A 17,203-nucleotide genomic window follows, 5' to 3' on the forward strand; every position below is an offset into this window, starting at 1 on the left:
TGCCAGTCTGTCCTGCTAGGGCACTTCTGGAAACCGGTCGAATTCTGGGTGCCCTGGGATCGCTGCCTGGGGTCCCCTGGCTGGCACCGCTCCCCAGCTCCTCCCCTGCGTGGTGTCGCGCTCATCTTGCCCCGGGCATTCCAGGGATCTACACCTGTGCCCGGGGACTCTACCCGAGACTCCACTGCTTGCAAGACAGAGGAGAGCGAGCCCTCTCCTGGCCTTTCTGCGAGGCGCGCTCCCAGCTAGCTGCTGGGCATGCGCAGCGCGCGCTTGGCTCTGGCCGCGAGCGAGCTGCCCGCGCAGACTGCCCAGGCGGCGCCGGGCGGGCGCTGTGCAACCCCGGACGGTCGTCTGCTGCGGGCGCGGCCCGTGGCTCGCCTGCGACCCGGAGGGCGCGCTGCAGCCCGCGATCCCCCTCCTCCGTCGCCTCCCATCTCGTTTTGGGGAGGTCGCGGCACCCTGCGGGGAGAGCGGTGTCTGGGAGGGCGGATCCGAGGTAAGAGCCCCGCGGGCATCGGTGCGGGTCCCCGGGTGGGATCCGGCGACTCGGACTCCGGATCGCTTTTCCGAAAGCGCCTTTCTGTGCCGCGACCCGAGCGGTGCCAGGCGCCGCGCCCGCCGGGGTCCACTTGGACCGCTTGCAACTGGTGTCGGCGGCCAGGTGTGCGCGGGCGCTGCCTCCCCAGCGCGTCCCCGCGCCTGCCCCGCGCGCGCCCCGGAGCCCCCGAGCCCCGCGCCCGCCGTGCCCTGCTGTATCCCGGGTGGGCGCGGATGCTCGCCAGGTCCGCGAGACACTCCACTCACCTGGGTGTCTGCGGACACACCTGAGCTTGGCACACCCGGACTTCGATCACGGTTTATTGTCTCGGACTTGGGGCTTTCAGAGCGCCTCTCATCAGGAACCAAGTGAGGACCTCCAAAGGGACCCATAGGAATAGGAACCCACCGCCCTGTGCCCTTTCCAGTTAAGGTGGCTCACGGTGTTTGCATAGTTGTCAATTCCTAATTGTTGACTTTCTGAGCTCGATCACTTTCCCAACACCATTTTACTTTTGGGAAGATGGCCTCTCCCATCGCTGTCTTGGGGGGGTTGGAGGGCTCCACACCCATGGAGAGACGTTACTCGTTCCCTGATTCCCTCTTTCCCCTCCTCCTTTCAATGGCTACACGCCCGCAAAGTCTTTGCACCGAGCGTTCTCGCGCCATGCTGCTCAAATCCTCCTCTGCCTCTAGTACCTCCTCTGCTGGCAGACGCCTCCTCACCGGGCAGGACGCCTTGGTGTTAGGATTTCAAATCCGTAGACTTCTGGAGCGGCGAGGCAAAAGGAATAGGAATCTTCCCTGAGCACATGTTTCAGTGAAAATATGATAGTTTTCTTTTAAAGGTTTCACTTCTTGCTTCAAATGATAACAAAACACTGCAGGCTGCGTCCAGATACAACTTGGTTTCGGAGTGTGTGAGTTGTTTGATTTCTGGCTTTGCCATTTGGGAGGAGATGGGAGGATTCCCGGGAGGCTACTTTATTAAAGCACACTGTTTTCTAATGGAGAGGATGCCGTTCTATAGCTCCCTGGTTTTGGAAAGCTGTGCTCCTAACTGCGTAGAATTGTAGATCATAACGTAGTGAATCTATGGAAATTAAAGTCATTGACATCTTGCCTCACCTAGGGGAGATTTCTTTCAGTTTTTTAATTTTTTTAAATTGGATTTGGAATTTTCTGGGCATACTGTTATAGTTCTTAAATCGCTGGTGTGGGAAATTTTTGGCTGATGGGTTCACACAATCTCAAAGTTAAAACAGCTATAGACTTGCCACATAAAGGGTTGGTTAGAATGTGTCACAGTGCAGTAGGTGTCCATAGAACACAATTCTTGAAGAATTCCTAGATTAAGACTGTAAAAATCGCACGAGTTACTTCATAGCAGAAAAAAAGGGAAGGAAAATGTGCTTTAAATCCTAGAATTCTGAGACAAGTTTTGCTCACAGTCTTTGAGATGCCCATTTTGTAACGTTTATTTCATTTCCCAAAGTCACTGAGTGTCATCCAAATTAGCAATTTTTAGCCTTTCATTAATAGTGGGGAATACTTTTAGTGAATCTGTTTTTAGGATCATTTTAAAATTTCCCTACCAGGAAGCTAGTGTTTACCTTTGAACATTTCGCTTATTTATGATCCAAGGTAAAGATCCATTTTGTTTGCACATCCTGCCTTTTCCTGATTCCAAGTTTTTCTCAACGCTTGGTCTCTCCAGCCACCAGGATTTGCTACTTTATGACAGGATGGTCACTCCTAGCTTCCAGTGTTTTCATGGAATGTTTCAAACTTAATCCTTTTCTTTTCCTCTGTACTCAACATCCTTTCTCCCACTCCTTTTTATTCCCCCCAAATCTCCTCTTCATATACCCGTTCTCATCCTAAAACAGCTCAGTCTATCCAGGTTTGAATAGGAAACTATAATATCCAGATTTCAAGTTCTTGACTTTCTTGAAGTTTTATTGGATGTGCTTTAGCACTGATTTTTTTTCTGTAAACTTTAGGTCAACCTTTTCTAAGTTGTATTAGATATATTTGGTAGTTATTTGTCTCCCCACAAGACACCCAAGGTTAAGAATAGCTCACAAACTTTCAGACATCTGTGGGGCTATCAGAGGGGAAAAATGGAACTATAGTACTTTGGCTATACAGTGTATCCCTGCTGGGAATTACTGCACAAAATTGTTTGCAGCTGTGAGGAACTGAAAATTTTTTTTCTTAAAAAGCACTCCAGTGGAGTCATAGCAAACACTGTGAATTGAGTATGTAGAAGAAAGCGGGGGAGTCTTCAGGTCTGAGCTATAGTATCTTCAGTCTTTCCCAGACACAGTTCCAAATGGGATTTTAGAAAAGTAGACTGTAGGGCCTGGGGACACAGACTCAGCGGGTAAAGTGCTTGCTGTTCAAGCATGAGTCCAGATTCCCAACACCCACATGAAAAGCTGGGCATGCCTCTGCAGTTCCCAAGCTGGGGGGAGAGGGGCGGAGCCCAGGGACTTACTGGCCAGATGGTCTAGCCAAAACGGCAAACGGCAAGCTCCAGGGTCAACGGCAAACACAAGCACACACACACACACACACACACACACACACACACACCTACCACAAATGGAAAAAAGAATTTAAAAAGTAGATTGTAGTTTTTAGGAACAGTTTTATATTACAAAAAAGGGATACAGATACAGTACAGGGATTTCCTGTACAGAACTCTAGCAACCTCTCCCCAGTATTAATTAATATTGACTGCAATCAAGGAATCATTATTGGTGTAGGATTTTAGTTATAGCTCATACTTATTTTGGTTGTATGTCCTTGTTTGTTTGTTTTTTTGTTGGAGGTGGCAATTGAACCCAGCCAGGGTCTCATGCACATAAACTCCACCACTGAGCCATACCCCGGCCCCTCCCTAGTTTTTAGCTGATGCCTGTTTTCCATCCCATGATCCTACTATTCAGAATACCATGTTACATTTAGTTGTCACAGCTCTAAGGCTCCTATTGGCTCTGATCATTTCTCACAGTTTCCTTGTTTTCGATGGGGTTGACAGTTGTGAGGAGTCCTGGATTTTGTAGCATGCTTTCCCCTTCTAGTTTATCTCTTGTTTTTCCCATGGTTAGACTTTCATTATGGCCTAGTGTGTGATGATGGTTGTACACCGTGATTCCAGGACTGGGGGATCTCAGGCAGAAAGATGGTGAGTTCCAGCCCCACTCAGGCTGTAGAATGAGCCCCTGGCACAAAACAGAATGGAAGGACTGAGGTAGTGGGCTTTGGGCTGGAAGAGGACAGGGTGAAGTTCTGTCTTCATCATATGTCATGAGTACACACTATCAGCACAGTTATCACGGTTGATACTCATCTTGATCACTGGCTGAGATAGGATTTGTCAGGTTTTCCATTGCTAAATTCCTGGTCTCTTCTCTATCTGGCAGACTTGGAAAGTCCCTGATCTCAGCCTATATTTAAGGGGTAGAGACTTATGTTCCCTTTCCTCCTTAAGACGGGGTGTCTATCTATAAACATATATCTTTGGTAATTTTTCTATATGGGAGATTTCTCTTCCCTTCACTTATTTACTCACTTGTTAACTTACATTGGTCTGTACTCTTGGTTAGTTATTTATTCTTTGAGTTGTAATCCAATTATACTTATTTAGATGCTCAAATTCTTATAGCATGGTTTCTGGGTCTCTTTGACATACTCCTATCCATGAGACTTTAAAAAGAAGTCTCTACTTCCTGGTATTACATAGTTCTCCAGATTTCTATAAAGGAATCCATATTTCTGCTTAACTGTGTGCATCTATATTAAGTCAACATGAATTCACATTGATAGAATTATAATAGTATATCATACTAGTTTCTCCCCTGCTTAGATAAACTCGCTGTAACAAGGAAGGGAAACCTGGCTCCATACCAACCCTCTGTTTAATTGATCATTTGCCTTATATACAGTTAGCAATATTGGAATTGATAACACTGGTATCACAAGAAAGTACTTCAACTACAGTCCGGTGCTTACACACAGTTCTTTCTACTTTTGCTTTTAATCTCAATCTCCGTCCATTTTCACAGTTTGCTAGGCAGCTCTTCTTTCTATCCCCTTTCATGAGATTGCTATACACACCTATAGTTAGATTCTTATGTCACAAGCTGCTTTCCTTTTTGGGATCCCTTGACCTTATAAATTACTTTATTGCATGCATTAAGATGAACCTTTTGTCCTGTAAAGTCCCATGGGTTTGACCTATCTATCATTACAGCCCAATGGCATCATACTGAATAATTTTGACATATTAAGTTTCCTGTGTTTCACCCATCACCTCCTTTGTCCCATCCCCAGAAAATTGTGACCTTTAATCATCTTTTTAGTTTTGCCTTTTTCCAGATGTCCTGTAACGTCACCCTGCTGGCTTCTTTGACTTAGCAATATGTATTTAAGGGTCACCCATGTCTTCTGTAGGACAGCGGCTCATTTATTTTTATTGTTTAACAGTGCTGCACTGAGTGGAATAGGTTGCAGTTTAACTATTCATCTACTGGAGGGCATCTTGGTTGCTTTGAGTTTTTGGTAACTATGAATACAGGTGCTGTGAACATTCATTATGTGTGGTTTGGGGTAGATGTAAGCATTCAAATAGTTGAATATATACCTGGGACTATGATTGGTAGAGCATAGGATGAGGCTGTGCTTACCTCTGTAAGAAATTGCAGACTATTTTCCAAGGTGGCTGACTGCTACCCGTTTTCATCCACACCAGCAATATCTGAGTTCCTGTCATTTCATATCCTGGATAGCCCTCCACTTGTCACAGTGCCTGTGTGGAGGTCAGTGGATAACTTTCAGCAGTCACTGCTCTCTTTCTACCATGTGATTTTTGAGGATCAAACTGACATCATCAGGCTTGGCTGCAAGTCCATTTTTTAATCAGGATGCCTGGTCCCCTTTTTAATCCTTTTTTTTTCATTCTTCTGTTAAGATCATAGAAGAGATGATTTTATTGTGCATGCATCACACTGGGCCACAACTGAGAACAGAATTTCCAAGGCCGAGGGTGAGCAGGGCCTGTGTGGATGAGCAGGTGGAATTCTCAAAGGGGGAGTCTATGGGGGGGGGTCCCCTGCACATCCTGTTTCTAGTCCTTTAGCCTCCACATCAGAACAAGCTAGTAGTTCACTGGGAGTTCTGCCTCATCTTCTGTGCATTGCCCCTCATGTCACAGAGGCTTCTAAAAATGGTGTTGAGAGTCGGACCCATCTTTCATATTTTCTGAAAGTTTTCTGATTTTCCATGTTGAACTAAGTTTGTGAAAGGAAGACGATCTGTGTGTAGTTCAGTTTTCTTTTATGTGTAGCTGTCCATTTGCAGCCAGTTCAGGTACATGTGTTCTTTTAGGTTAACAGATTTTAAATTAAGCTTAAATTGAAAGGGAAATGCCTTTATTTGATTGCTTTAAATACATTTTCCAAAACGGATGGCCTGGGAACTAAGAGAGACGCTAACATGCTCTGCACTGAGTTAGGTTTGCAGACATGATCTGTGGGTCTTTCCTCTTCTTCACTCAAGCTCTTCTTTGTGACAGCGGAATTGTCTGTGCAGAGGAACATCTTGTGATTCTTCTAGATCTTACCATGACAAATCATAAAGTTTGATTTCTTTCACAATGAGGATTTGGAATAAGGGATTTTTTAGAGTGTGCACTTGTGAGAGGCAGATGGTATATACAACACCCAGAAACCAAAGACTTCACTGCAGTGTAAGCTCTTGAATCTTATTCCAGGTGCCTCCTCCTCTTACAAGTGGCCTTTTTTTTTCCAAGTGCCTCTCTTTTGAGAAACATTTTCATGCTATTGACATTGCAACCCTAAGTATTTATATTGTTAAATGAAAGTTAGAACCGGTAACCTTCAAGAAGCATCTAGAGAGGCTGACAAGTGTGGGGTGTTAGGTACACTATCTTTAACTCTCACAAGAGCTCTTTGGGAAAATCTCTTTATCTCCATGTTGTATATAAGCATTAGATTCAAGAAAATAAAAGGACTTCTGTACAGTTGACATGGTGATAAACGGACAGAGACAGGATGGGGGCCTTGATCATTTTCCCAAACCCACATGTTCTCCACTTTGCTGTGCTGCTTCTCACAAAAGAAGGGGCTGGAGAGAGGGCTCAGCAGTTGAGTGCATACTGCTGTTGCAGAGGACTTGGGTACCATTCCCAGCACCCACATTAGGTGGCTCATAGCCACCTGTAACTCCAGTTCCCAGGACCATTGCCCTCTTCTGGCTTCTGTGGGTACTGCACTCATGTGGGGGGAGGGGAGAGAGAGAAACACACACGCACAAATGTAACACATAATTAAAAATAAAATAAATCTTTAAAAAAAGAAGTGAGAGGACGATATGAGGGTTTTCCTGATTTTTTTTCTGTTTTTAATATCATGCATGACTTAGATGACTTTGAGGTAAACGAAGATGACCCAATAGATGGTATATTTAAGATCCATGAGAGTATTTTCAGGTTTTTTTTTTCTTGTTTATTGATCTGTGTCCCATTAACCTAGAGATGTGTGGAGTTGGAATGTGTTCATAAAGAATGAGATTCAAATGAGGGAATTTTGTGGGTTTAAGAAAAACAAAACAGGTGATGAGATGCCAGCTAGTTAGTTGCTCCCTGCTTTCCCTTGTTGAATTTTGACTTTCTTGAGGACAGGAAGCTGTGACTCCACCATCTGTGTCTCCTGTGGGCTCCAAGAACACCACATCATATATCTCACAGGGCCACAGTGTGCATGCTGAGCTGAGATAGCACTTAGCATCATACTTCTTACATGATGGGGGTGAGTTTTTCCTCACAGAGAAAGTAGAACATTATTACATTGCATTTGTTCATTCATCATTCACTGATGTTTGTCATGTGTCTGTTCTGTGCCAGACAGTGGAATATGAAGGTAAATGAGAGAGATCTCTGCCTCCTGTCATTGGCCTGGGAACGGAGGCAGCCAGACGGCCACTTTGCTGCAGTGTGGAGGAAGTAGATATTAAACAATAGATAGTGGGGGACAGGAGAGATGGCTCAGTGGTTAAGAACACTGGTTGCTCTTGCAGAGGACCCAGGTTTGATTCCCAGCACCCACATGGCAGCTAACAACCATTCTTAACTCCAGTTCTAGGGGATCCAGTGCCTCCTTTTGACCTCCACAGGCATTGCATTGCGTGAACATGGTACACTTACATACATGCACACAAAACACTCATATACATAAAAATAAACAAAACTAAAAAAGTAGGCAGTGGACTTTGGAATAAGAGAGCCTTAGTTTTCTTCTCTAAGAACTGGGAATGGCAGTAGCACCAACTTGATAAAGGTATTTGAGGAGGGTGCTAAGTGGAAATACAATGTGTGTGTGTGTGTGTGTGTGTGTGTGTGTGTGAGTGTTCGTGCCCCTGTGCACACATTTGTGTGTACTCATACCAGTGCATATTAAGAAAGGAGAGGCTACCTATGCCCTAGGAAGTTGGAGTTCTCTTACTAGATGACTTCGAGGTGAAGAGTGAGAGAATGAGGTGAGAATCCTGGGCATCCCAGGCAGACAGGTATGTGTGATGTGTTGAGTGGGTCCATGTGATGGATGTGGTAGGAACTATGCATAGTCTCACATTCAGAGCTAACAGAGGACCGAACAACCAGTTGTTTTCCATTTTTACAAGTAATAGCATGAGACTATTCATTATACTGTGGTAAGCAAAATCTAAATAAAAACTGTTGAAGAAGTGTCTGCCTCCCTCTTCTAATCCCATGGTTTTCAGAAGCTTGCCCTTCATGGAGACACTTGCTCTTTTTCAGTCTTGTGATAGTCAAGTGACTACATGGGACTTAAGAGAGAGAAAGTGAAGTTGAGGATTCTGTGTCAAACCACTCCTACATTTAGTGGAAGAGCAACTTACAAATATGACAACAGAACTTCTAGTCCTGTTCCAGCTGGTTAAGAACTTTGAGACATGGTTTCTTAACAGAATCTGACCATCATACCTAAGAATGTGCTAAAGTTATTTGTTAAATGAATTCTGTATTTGATAGTTGAAGACTGTGGTTTTTGAAGTTTTATTTACTATTTTTTTTATTTGTATGAGTGTATTGCCTACATGTGTGTAAGTGTACCTGTGTTGTGCAATGCCCACGGAGTTCAGAAGAGGGTGCCGGATCCCCTGGAACTGGTGTTTTAGATGGTTGTTAGCTACCATCTAGGTGCTGGAATCAAACCTGGGCCCTCTGCAAGAGCAGCTACTGCTCCTAACTGCTGAGCCATCTCTCCAGGCCCAAGACTGTGTTTTTAATATAAGAGAAGAAAAACACAAAGAAAAAAATGGCTAAAGAAAAATATGATTAATAAAAGAGAACATTGTACTTAAAGGGAAAGAAAGAATTTTAAAATCTTTTATAGATGGCTACTGAATTTAATTTATTTAGAAAATGTGATATTTGTACCATCAGAATATTCCTTCTGTAAGTTAATCGTTCTTCTCAAAATATGTACATATTATTGGGATATTTGATCTAAGAAAACAACAAAACATTTTCAGTGTCTGAAATATACTTGTGGCTATTAAACAGTATAATTGTTCCTGCTTGTTCTAATATTTATATTTTTATAATGTTTTAATTGTTTGCAGTATTTTTCATTAGAAATTAAGATGTTGAGAACAGTACAAGAAAAAAAGACCATAAATAAAAGTAAGTATGATATGTGTCCCTTTTGAAAAGACTTTTTAATAGTTTATTCTAGTTTTCTATAATAATTCTGACATTCGAAGGTAATATTGATTTTAGAAATAAATGTACAATATGATGGCTTTATGTAACTTGTCTTATCTATTATTTGTTGTGTGTGTGTGTGTGTGTGAGAGAGAGAGAGAGAGAGAGAGAGAGAGAGGACAACTTGCAGGAATTGATTCTCTCCTTTCATCACGTAGATTCTAGGGATTGAACACAGCAGAAAGCATCTTTATCCTTGAAGCCATCTCAACTTGCAGGAATTGATTCTCTCCTTTCATCACGTGGATTCTAGGGATTGAACACAGCAGAAAGCATCTTTATCCTTGAAGCCATCTTGTGGGCCCTGACTTTTAAAATTTAAAGCAAAATATACTTGTGATGACAGAGAGAATACACTTATTTGCATTGTGAACGATGATCTGTCACTTTAAAAAAATCTTACTTTGCTTTCTTTTTTCGGTGGGGTGGTGAGTCCTAGATTTCTTGAGATTCACTTTGTTGAGTACTTTGATCTATAAATGACTTGGTTTCTGTCAGCCCATGCAAACCCTATATTTGATTGTTCCATTCATAGTGGAAGAGAAGTGTCTCTGTAGACTTTTCCCTTCCCCCCAATTATAAATGTCCTCAGCTGTTTGTACATGTAAGTAATCTCCCACCTCTCTTTCCAATGTGTCTTAAAACTTGATTCTTTTATATCAAACTATATATATATATGTTTGGGAGTTTTAATCTTTTCCTCTTGAATCTAGAGCTGCTGCTTTAGAAACCCTGCCTCTGCGTTGAGTTTTCTTTATGGTGTTATTTTTTTTATCTGCAGTGTCAGATCTGCTCCTGAATAGTCTATTTTCAGCACTTTGGACTACAGTATATTATATACATACACATTTTACCCAAGAAGAGCATTATAGACAAGACAGGACATTGTGTTGGTAGTTCTTTTACTAAGCTCTTCTATCCGGCTTTGCTAGATTCTGAATAATTGAAAAGCAATGGAATTCTTTCTGTGATAAAAATCTGGCCATTGGGCCAATTCTTGCAGCGTCATTCACATGATACTCACTCATGCGAAGCTGCGGGGCAAATGCATGTGACAGAAGAACTGGCGTTGGGTTGTTTTTAATCATTGAGGAAAATGACCCTCGGCAGATATTAGTGTGTATTAAATCATGCATTCATCTAAATAACTGTCACTTCTATTCTTACATGAACAGTATGTGAAGCCAAGCCTGGCCACCAGTGTATAAAGAGTAATAGACAGGGACCAGCAAGATGGTTCAGCAGGTAAAGGCGCTTGCTGTCAACTCTGACAATCTGAGTTTGATCCCTGGGGCCCATGTAGTGGGAGAGAAGTGACTCTTGCAAATTGTCCTCTGACCTCCACATGTGAATTGTGCGTACACACACAAAATAAGTAAATACAAATAATGAAAATAAAAAAGAATACATAAAGCCAGGCGTGGTGGTGCATGACTTTAATCCCAGCACTTGGGTGGCAGAGGCAGGCGGATCTCTGTGAGTTCAAGGCCAGCCTGGTCTACATAGCAAGTTCCAGGCCAGCTGGTGTCTCAAAAAGATTAAAAATAAATAAATAAAAAGAATGTCCAAGATAACTCCACTGGAATTTAGGAATATCCAGGTCTGGCTTGTACACTAGTGTATTTGCTGTCTTTGTAAAGTTACAGGATGTGTTGGAGCATCAGCTTTTTTTTTATGTTGTTCTGGCTTTTGATGTTTCTTTACTAAACTTCTGAAATTGTTTCAGCCCTGTTTACTACAGCATTCCCGCGCTGAGCCACACCTCACACTTTTCAACTTTATCTTAAGCTTTGCTGCTCTCCATGGTCTCATGAGGAAAATAGCTTTGGAAAAGTCTTGAAGCAGATTAATGACCCTGTGGGTTTTCCCTCCCCTCCCCTTCTCCAGCCTACTTCCTCCTCCCCACTTTTGCTTGTCCCCATCCTCCAGGCCCTGCCTCTGGCAGGCTTCTTCAACTATGAGATGATGCAGTCAAAAAGTGTAGTTTTGGGGGCTAGAGGGATGACTCAGAAGTTAAGAGCACTGACTGCTCTTGCAGAGGACCTGGGTTTGGTTCCTAGCACTAACATTAACGACGATCCTTAACTCCAGTTTCAGGGGAACAACACCCTCTTCTGACCTTTGAGGGTACTGCACAACATGGGTGCTCTTATACACATGCAGGCAAAACACTCATACAAGTAAGATAAAAATAAATAAATAAAATAAAAGTAGAGTTTTCATAACTTTTATATAATTTCAATTATCTTTTAAAAGTGGGTGCTGGGAATCGAACCCGAGTCCTCTGCAAGAGCAGTCAGTGCTCTTAACCGCTGAGCCATCTCTTCAGCCCCATCATTTCAATTATTACCCAAACTCTTTCTCATTGCCTGGGGAGACTTGGTCATAGGGAGGGAAGTCTGAATAAAGTAGACATTCATGGTGCCTGTGGCAGTCAAGGTCAAGTTTAGGCATCTTGCAGATTTGAAACAAAGGAGTGATTGGCGCCCTCATCACCGTTGATCTTATTTGGGTAGGAAGTGGGTTATGTTGAAAATAGCAAAATTTTGCTATGATAAAAGTAAAATCCTGTCTAGCGTAAATATAATATTCTAATTTGTTTTCTGTTGCTGGTGTTAACACTATGACCAAAAGGAAGTTGGGGAAGGAGGGACTGATTTTGTCTCCCAGGCTGTAGCTATCATTAGGGGGAGGGTCAAGGAAGGAACTCAAAGCAAAAACCTGAGCAGAAACCACAGAGGAATGCTGCTGACTGACTTCTCCTGACTTTCTCACATACCTGCCCAGGGATGCTACCACCCACAGTGGGCTAGGCCTTCCGACATCCATTACCAATTAATACAGTGCATCACAGATATGCCCACAGACCGATCTGATAGAGAAATTCCTCAGCTGGTTCCCTTTACCCAGATGTATCAAGTTGTTAACCAGGACTAGCCAACACATAATACTGATATAGTTATTATACTCCTTAGAAAGACCCACACGTGGAGCTGGAGAGATGACTCAGCAGTTAAGAGCACTGGCTGCTCTTGCAGAAGTTTCAGGTTCAGTTCCCAGCCCTGACATGGTGGCTAACAACTGTCTATAGCTCCAGGGGCTCTGATGGCCTCTTCTGGCCTCCATGGATATTCCATGCCTTAAAATAAAAATAAATAAATAAATAAATGTAGCTATTTTGTTATATGTAATCTCATGTATGTATGTATGTATGTATGTATATATGAGAGTCCTTTATCACCATAGGGAGTTTTAGAACTTAAATTATATATATCTCAAATGGGGTTTTAGATATAAAAGAACATTTTGTGTAGGATACTTCATGATAATGGGAGGAGTTTTCAAACAAGAATAGTAGCCTTCTCTTACTTCCAGTTCTTCCCTCCTACCTCATATCAGTTATCTCTGGTCAGCTCTATTTTCTCTCTCTACCAGGCAGTTAATGGAATAGTTTAACCAGGATTTTGTCAGCTCTCACTGACTGCATTGCATAAGACCTAAAGGTACAGAGTCATTTCATCCAATAGATATCAGCTACATTTTGTGTTATATTTATGGTTTTCAGAGGCATTGGTATGATGATCAGCTGTTGTTATTAACAAATATGAATTAAAATTTTTTGGATTTCTTTATTTTTATTTTATGTGTATGAATGTTATGCTTGTATGTATGTAAGTACACCTATGTCATGCAGTGCCCACAGAGAACAGAAAAGGGCATTGGATCCCCTGGAACTGGAGTTACAGACCGTTAGCTGCCATGTGTGTGCTGGGAATCGAACTTGGGTTCTCTGCAAGAGCAGCCAGTGCTCAGCTTGTATGCTTATATGTCATGGCCCTTGTGTGGACAATTTTCAGGAGTCTGTTCTCTCCTTCTACCATAAGGGTTTGAGAGATTGAACTTGGGTCATCGGGCTTGGCACTGAGATATCACACTGTCTCAAATAATTTTTTTAGGACAGGATCTGACTTTGTAGCTCTGACTGGCCTGGAACTCACGGAGATCTGCCTTGCTCTGCTTCCATGATCAGCCAAGATACATTTTTTTTTAAAAAAAGGAAATTGCAGAAGAGAACTAGGAATACAAATGAATATATATATGTGTATATATATATGCATATTCAACAGAAAGAAATATGTATATATATTCAACAGAAAGAAAGGTTTATTACTCTGCAAAGATCAGTGGGCTGGGCAGTGACAAGACTACCTCCAGCACTCACAGATACCTGTTGAAGTGAATAAAATGTACACCGAACTCTCCTTTCTGTGTAGGTGGGTTTGGCCTTGTAGTTGTGTTGATCTTGTTTGATATGTCAGACTTCTCCCTCCATCCTCCATGTGCACACATGAGATTCTTATATTAGCTTAGAAAGTTAGGTCAATCAAGTAGATCCATTGGTTTAATTCAACCCAATTTAATTTCTTGATCTTACAGTCCTGGACATATACAACTTTATTTAATGGAAGATAGTCTTGTTTTGATTGATGAAATTTATCCGTCATAGGAAAATATTAAATAAGTACCTATTAAATGCACCAAATAATCAGGATGTCGAAATTAACAAGTGAGACAAGGATCTTGTCTAGTGGTACTTGGTGTCCAGTGATAGAAACATACATACATATATATATATATGCCTGTATGTATGTATGTATGTATGTATGTATGTATGTATTCCTTCCTAAGGCAGGGTGCAAGGTGTCAGGGAGCTGGCCTTGAATTTGCCATGTAAATGAGGCTGATCTTGAATTTTTGATCCTCCTGCCTCCACCTCCCAAGTGCTGGGATTATGAACATGTACCACCTTGCCTGGTTAAAATCTTAAATTGAAAGAAGCATTAAACACATAAAAGAAGAAATGTCATGGTGGTATAAACCTGTAATCCCAGCACTGGGAAGTTGAGATAGGAGAATGATTGTGAGTTTGAAGCCTGGCGTACATAGTGAGACCCTGTCTCAATAAAAATGTTTTGTTTTGTTTTCCCAGAAGGATGGAGTTTTAGGTAAATGGTCAAAAATGTGGAAAGAATAACTTTTATGGTTTCTCTCTTTCTCCTTAATTGATATTCACATTTTCTGTTCAAATATCTAGATATAGATATTATATTTTTAAAAGTGTATTGATATTATGGATAAATCAGTCTATTTCCAAATTATGGATATTTTGTAATAATCACTCAAGGGAATATTTATTTGGGAGCCCTGAGAAACATTACAGTAGATCGTTATGCCCTTTGTAAGATTTTCAACTATTAAGGTCAACTTGCTCTCAGGTCAGACAAGTATAGTTGATGTTATTTTTATATACAATATCCAAATTTCTCCTGGAAATTTTAGGAACAAAGAAGCCTTTATTCATAAGATGAAGTCATACTGAAGACTTCAGGCTGATTGTTAAAGCATTAAACTTTTAGAAAACATCTATTATCTTGAATTTTGAACAGGAGTAACTTTAATGTGGCCATATGAATTGCAAAGTTGTAAAACTGTGTCTGTGTTTCACTGGGAGTAAAGAACAGGGTGGCCTCCTCCCCTTCTTGGAGTCAAGTCTTTCTAACATACCTCTCAGATTACACACCATTGAAATGATCCTCACAGTGCGTTTGGCTCATGTGTTTCTAGTTAGCTACTATGAATGAAAGATTCATAACTATCTGTTTCAAAACTGTCTTTATTTGCACCACAGAGCGCCTGTTTATTTAGTAGCAGGATCAAAAATTCCTTTTAAATCCTATCTGGATGTGTGGTTTAGGCCATGATTGAAACTGAGTGCAAAATTATTTCTGTGCACAGAGTAGATTCTAAATAAATATCTATTGGCTTATTGGCTAGTGTGCTGGCTGTGGAAGGATGAGGTGCCTGAGTTTTTTCATATTCTTGGAGCTTTGGATCAAGTATTTTTGACACTGTGATAGAAAGCTCTGCTAACCTTTCTCTTATTGTGCCTACTGGGCACTATACCATGGGATCCCACGGAGGAGGAAGTCACACAAAGTTGTTAGACAGATGGTCGGAGTCCCTGTGGCAACCTGGTGACCCAGTTTCCCAAGCTCTGTGTACCTGAGTGCTGTTAGCTTGTTTGCCAGTTGAGGATGGAGAGGGGAGAAGGGAAAGGTAGATATAGAAGCCATCTCTGCAGGACCCGAATCCACACCTGTTCTAAAGGCGAGTGGGAGTCATTATTTCCCATTCTGCTGAGACCTTATTTGTGTCTCAAATTATCACCATAGGAACTTATTTTTTTAATTGATGAGTTGATGGTGAATTAAAGCAGTTACTTTTTAAAAAACAATTATTTTTGAAGATTTTTTTTTAAAGAGAAAGGTTGTTTGTGGGGCTGGAGAGATGGCTCAGCAGTTAAGAACACTGGTTGTTCTTACAGAAGACCTGGGTTCGAATATCAGCACCCACATGGCAGCTAACTGTCCATAACTAAAGAGAAAGGTTGTTTGTGGGGCTGGAGAGATGGATCAGCAGTTAAGAACACTGGTTGTTCTTACAAAAGACCTGGGTTCGAATATCAGCACCCACATGGCAGCTAACTGTCCATAACACCTCTAGTTCCAGGGGATCCAACAGCTTCTGTCCTCTGTGGGCATTGACGCCACGGGTGCACTTACCTACATGCAGGTAATACACACATACACATAAAATTAAAATAATAAATAAAATTTTAAAACTAAAAAAAAGATTGTTTGTGAATGTTCCAGTAGAGATGGTAGAGTCATTTTTCTCTGCTTTTCATCTGTAGTAAATTCATTTCACAATTGCCCAATTACCCAAATGCGGCTGCTTTTTTCTTTCATTTAAAAAGAGTAATAAATACATACAATAGATTTCACATGAAACTCTAAAGCATTTATGATAAATTTTATCAATTGCTACTGCAGATAATGTCTGAATACAGGAATTAATATGAATTATTACTTTTTCCCCAAAGACTTTCTTTTACTTTAAATTATGTGCATGTGTGTGTCTGTGTGTGGGTTTGTGCATGTGGGTGCAGGTGCCTGGACGGAGGACAGAGGCATTAGATCCCCCGGAGCTGGAGTTACAGGTAGTTGCGAGCTGTCCAACGCGGGTACTAGGGATCAAACTTGGGTCCTCTCCAAGAGCAGCGCTTGCTGTTACCACCGAGCTATCTCTCCAGCCCATGAATGACTTCTTTTGTTTGCTCAGACATAGACTTCTAATTGCTTCCTTGTCTCTGTGGGCTGGTGAGATGCAGATAAGAACTTCTCATTTCTTCCATGCATGGGGCTCATGTCGTAGGTGCTGCCAGAATAATGCTGTTCCGAGATTATTTGCTGGTATGATGGAATGTGTGCAGACCATCCTGACTAGATGAGTTTGGACCACACAATCCTGTCTTGTAAGCACTTGTTCTTTGAATATGTACATACTTCTGTCACATCATGGCTCTTTTCCAACCTCTAAGACTTCTTTGTGTCCCTTCAGTATTCCTTGAAGGTGCTGCTAAGCCAGGTTTAAGGAAGTCCTTTTTCTCCTTTTCAATAGGGACTTGGACCTATGCATATTTTCTTTTTTTACTACCAAACATATCAAGCTACCTATTTGTTTTCCTCTCCAGATGATTGGAGTTCTGTGGCCTGAGGATTGCCTTCTAATTTCCAATTTGACTTAAACAAACCATACAGAAGATTATTGATAATTAAAATGAGTGATATTTGAATGTAATTTTTACATTTTAAGCCTCTGTCTATTGTAAAACATCATGGAGATGGTTTAAAAGTGTAAGCTTTGTGTCATATGTACGTGTTTGAGTGTTCTAGTCAGCCCTTCATGCCCCGTGTGGCAGTTTGTACATCTGGAATATCCTCTCCCTGT

At 41.7% G+C, this 17,203-nt stretch overlaps 1 protein-coding gene across 1 annotated transcript in view; it reads left to right on the plus strand.

Annotated features, from left to right (window-relative positions):
• Window positions 1-271: 271 nt before the first annotated feature.
• The window catches only part of Eps8 (epidermal growth factor receptor pathway substrate 8), a gene marked incomplete in the record, with an annotated part of 199,901 nt that continues 182,969 nt past the window's right edge, over window positions 272-17,203 (plus strand). Inside the window, 1 exon segment of the mRNA XM_029557658.1 lies at window positions 272-499.

Source organism: Nannospalax galili, unplaced genomic scaffold (genome assembly GCF_000622305.1).
Source record: "Nannospalax galili isolate Female #2095 unplaced genomic scaffold, S.galili_v1.0 scaffold208, whole genome shotgun sequence".
In the NCBI taxonomy this organism is placed as follows: domain Eukaryota; kingdom Metazoa; phylum Chordata; class Mammalia; order Rodentia; family Spalacidae; genus Nannospalax; species Nannospalax galili.